Source organism: Micropterus salmoides, unplaced genomic scaffold, assembly GCF_014851395.1.
Source record: "Micropterus salmoides isolate LMB-PRFRI ecotype aquatic unplaced genomic scaffold, ASM1485139v1 Ms_hic_scaffold_1, whole genome shotgun sequence".
NCBI classification, from domain to species: domain Eukaryota; kingdom Metazoa; phylum Chordata; class Actinopteri; order Centrarchiformes; family Centrarchidae; genus Micropterus; species Micropterus salmoides.
Window position 1 is genome coordinate 23,556,433 of NW_024040040.1, and position 4,892 is coordinate 23,561,324.

The 4,892-nt window shown below is 39.4% G+C and overlaps 1 long non-coding RNA gene across 1 annotated transcript; it reads right to left on the reverse strand.

Annotated features, from left to right (window-relative positions):
• Positions 1-337: 337 nt before the first annotated feature.
• LOC119899652 lies at positions 338-3,626 on the reverse strand. The gene is made up of 4 exons (XR_005443886.1): positions 3,584-3,626; positions 3,196-3,240; positions 2,050-2,189; positions 338-859 (listed from the first exon to the last, which is right to left on the reverse strand). It is a non-coding gene; the product is annotated as an uncharacterized LOC119899652 (long non-coding RNA).
• Positions 3,627-4,892: the final 1,266 nt, after the last annotated feature.

Below are 4,892 nucleotides of genomic sequence, written 5' to 3' on the forward strand. Positions count from 1 at the left end.
TGAATTTAAAAAGCATGGACAGTCAAAACTACTGTTACAGACTGTTTCTATTTGTCCTACACAGAATTTCAACAAAGAAAGTGATAGAACGGATGAGTGACACATTTTAAAATTTAAAATACACATTTTGTATTTTATTTGAAATGTTTGAGATAAAAAGAGGGGACAAAAACTTAAAACAAAGTAGATAATTGCCAAACTAACAATCAATCTAATAAACACATTTTACAGCTCATTTCTGTCTTTAACAACTGTAGGAACAAGAAACTTCACTCCAGTTGACTTGCAGGTGACAATTAGTTTCTGGTAACTGTACAGTAACCACACACCTAGGTGTTATTTTTAAATGAATGCAGAAGTATTAAACTCTAATAATAGCAACAGTGTGGCTTAGTTAAAAAGCTCAATACATTGACATTGCTATCAGTCTTGCATAGTGTAGTGTACCATTAATAATGATGATGGTAAGAAAGTAAGATTTCTTTCTCCCTGAGAAACATATAAAGCTAAAGCCAGGAGACACACGAGATTCTACGGCCTAAACACACAAGATAACGTTTTAATTAGCGACAAGCAATAAGTTTGTCTTGATAGATGATTACTGCCAGCCATTTAGATTTTAACCATTTTCCATGACCCTGGTATAAATAACAAATATTTTATAGCCAAAATACAACATCCAACTCCAACTAGTCATGTGAAACCCTGAAAAAAATGTAAAATGTTCATACACATTGTTTGGTGGCTTTACGGGAAACATTGATGAGGCAAGTGGAGAAGTGGGAATGCCATAACCCTCACATGACACCCAACAAATCATCAGTAGTGGAAGAGTGGGGGATGGCCGATGTGTTCATTTCTGCGAAGGACAAAAGAATGGGTGATTACTCAACTGATAATGGCAATCACAAATTACATAAAATCCACAGAGATTAGTCATTTTAAAGGTGGCTGGACTAGACTAGGGCTGGAAGATTTGACCTAAAATCAAAATCCCAATTAAGTGAACATTTTACCGCGATTACAACTAATGAATGATTATTTCGTTTTTTTTGCCCTCCTAGTTCACTGACCAGGTTTGTACCGCAAACATGCTCAACTATTGTAGGTGGGGTGGTTTTTTAGACTCACAAATGTCAAAAAACGATTAAGTAAATGTTAACTGATAAGATAATGTTGAAGTGCACACAACAAACGTACTCCCCCTAAATTTGGCATATCGCCACTGCTCACTGAATGAGTGCCGCTACTAATATTTCACATGATCAATTAATATCAATGTGCATTAATCTCGTATAACAGTGTTGTGTGCATGTGACCAAATGTGAGAGAGTGAGCAGCTGAGCGTGACGGTGAAAGTGAGCGAGGTTATTGTAAGTGTGGCAGTAAATGATCAGTGTGGGTCAAAGTGTGTTCATAAATAAATGCTGCTGGAAAATTAAGGCAGTTGGCACTAGCTAACATCTCCCTGTGCTCCAGACTCTGGGAGCTGAGCAGGACAGGGCGGACTCACTGACTACACACAGTTTTTTAAGGGGAAAGTACATAAACACACACACTGGGGGACATTTTAACAGGAAATAAAACAACTAAATAACTGAAATGGTAAAATTACAGTCGTTAGAGCTCGGAATTTGGGTTTCAATTACTTCAATTAGACGTCCAGCCCTAGAGGGGAGACATCATGAAAAACTCCCCTTTTCTCTCCCCATTTGGGTATCAAACTGTGAAATAAGACAACCCAGACAGATTTTTGTGGTTTGCCTAGACACACAAAACATGTGCTTCAACAAGCCATTCAGATTTGGTTCTCCTTCCTATGTCACATGCAGGCTTATTAGAATATAAGATAAAATAAGATACAACTTTTTAAACCACCGCCTTCCCCATCTGAGTATCCCTACTCAAGGTTAAGTACCATCTTTGCAAAGCAGTGGCATATTTTTCTCGCAAGCCAATCAGAGCAGACTGGGCTTTTTCAGGATGGGGGCTTTAACGAGACAGGTGCTAAAATGGAGCGTTTCAAAAAGAGGGTAAATACAGATTTACCATGGTTAATGCCTCTCTGGCCATGGCACGTTCTTTGCAGCCACCTCCACGGTCAGAGGCCAGGTTGAACCAGCGGATGGCGTGCTGGTTAATTTCGTTGTCCGATGCGCTGCTAGCAGCTTGGTTCTTCCGTACAGCCTCTGTTAAGAGAGAAAGTCAATTAACGGACATTTTGAAAATTACCTGTAAGCCAAGCTAATAACCAACTTTTTTGAGAAATGCTTTAGAGGGTTGAAAAAAGTACTCAATGCCCATGTTTACTATTGTTGGTGTGGCAGTAGACCTAATTTTCTATAGCATTTAATTAATAACTAATTATTAAAAAATCATACTGATTATGAACTGAACAATTATCAAATCACATCTGGATTGTATTGGATCAGCCTTAAATCTCAGTGCATCTTATTACAAATTTATCTGTGTGGATTCTGTATCAGGTCATGGAAAGGCATTGGCGGGTACCAACATTTCCCCAGTATCTCCAGGCAGAGGACATTTAGGGGAATCACGTTTAGTAAAAAAGTAAATAAGTAAAAGCTCTCAATTCAACTCCATGTAAAACATTACAGCAAACAAGCTTCTCGTGCTTTTATTTTGCTGGCAAATCTACAAAGAGGAAGTGATTATGTGAGTAACCGGTGCTGTCATGACTGAGATCTATTTCACCACCGCTATCAAAGTATTTTTTATTTTTTTATATTTTGGCTTTAAAGTTACATCCCTGATATATTAAAATATACTATTTAAATATTTTATTTTACATAAAAATTTGTTCTCATCTACTAGTCACCTCCACATATAATACGTAGACTAAAATACTTACTGTGTTCTCTTCTGAGTTCTTGTTAGCATTACTTTAAAATATTTCTTCTCTTTTCTTTGCTCCTCAACCATATTACCGTGGTGTGATTTCATACAAAGTCAATGAAAAGACACGGAGAGATGCGATTTCCCGCCCATAGACCTTATTTGTCATAAAAAATTTACGTTTTGATTAATGTCAGATGAAAATTCCAACTTCTTTAGATGGCTTTGATTTTTTAAACACTTAACTTACCTATCATAACTTTATAACGTTATGCTTAAATATAGCCAAGATTTGAAAATCAAATCAAAGCCAAAAATACTTACATTAACTTAACTTACCCTATAATCCCGGGCTCTCAGCCAGGGGTGAAGAAAAGATTGAACCTAAAAAGGAGACAGGTGATGTCAATTGGTGCTGTTGGAAACTAACGTTACAACATCGTTGTAAGTTAACTAACGTTAAACAGCATTAATGTTTTATGCTAGCTGCACACAAAATTGTTTATTAATGCTAGCTAGCTTAGCTATCCGTTCATTCAGTTAATTTAGCTAACCCAGCTAAAAAGCTAACGTTAGCCAATGCCTCTTCAACAGTTTTAGCTATTTTAAGAAGTTAAAACCCGGTCAAAACATTCCGATGTGATGATGTTAATGATGTTAACAAGCATTACACCACTATTAAAAACAATCTCACTAAACTGTTTGACTGTAACATCGTTCAACTTACCGTTATAAACTCTTTCCACAAAGCTTCCAGTCCGAACTGATCCAAAGAAAGAAACAGTTTGCGCGCTCGTTCCGACGGCCCCGGGCCAGAACAACTACGATTCCGCTGACTGACTTCTGCTCCGGTATGAACCGGTTCGAAGAAAAAAAAAAGAAACAATTCGTGCGCTCGTTCTGACGAGTCCGGGCCAGAACTATTATGATTCCGCCGACTGATGGATGCTCACGTCCACTCCTGAGTGTACACAAACTACATGCGGGCAGAATCTGGAACTGGGCAGTAAAACAGGCGTGACTGTTACACGGATCTGCCGGTTTGGAGGCGGATCCGGCCCAGAGTAAGCTGCTATCTGGGTACACGCACCACAGAAAATTTGTGCACGTAGATGAAACGTGGGGCGGGGGCTGCTTCGTTAAAGGTCATTTCCTGTTGCCAGAAGGTGGCGCTATGACTGTGGGTGAATGTCGGCATATACATGTGTTCAGGGTGGGACTCTCATCCTACATGTACAGTTTGGTCCAGATGTGAGCATGTACACTGAAGTTACAACAACTTCCTGTTTCATGGCGAATCATCGACGCCACAGACACGCCCATTGACGAAAACTCGCAAATAACACAACTTTTCATCGTCAATGCCTTTAGAAGGCACAGCAGAAATTTGACGTCGATCTGCCTAAATCCCTAGGAGAAGTTCGTTAAAGTACGAAGTGTGTAAATCATCCCAAAATGGCGGTAAAATTCAAAATGGCCAACTTCCTGTTGAGTTTAGGGTATGGGTTCTTGAGGCTTTTTTGTGCGTCTTGATATGATACATGTCCCTAGAAAATTTCGTGCATGTAGGTTGAACGTGAACGAGGGGCTAATGTTTTCCAATTTTCTAGGTGGCGCTAGCGAGTCCTTTTGCCACGCCCATGCGTGAAACCCAGAAAATACAAAAGTCCTGACATGTGTGCAAAGTTTGGTGAGTTTTCGAGTATGCTCAGGTCCCCAAAATGGAGCTTACTTTGCAGAAAAAAGAAAAGAAAAAATATATAATCTTTACAAATTCAATATGGACCTCGCACAGTAGTGCTCGGGCCCTAAAAATATATAATCTTTACAAATTCAATAGGGACCTCGCACGGTCGTGCTCAGGCCCTAAATATAATCTTTACAAATTCAATAGGGACCTCGCACGGTCGTGCTCGGGCCCTAATAATCTTTACAAATTCAATAGGGACCTCGCACGGTCGTGCTTGGGCCCTAAAAATCCGAGCAAAAACAATAGGGTTCCCAGCTCCGCTGGTACTGGGAACCGCGATGCCTTG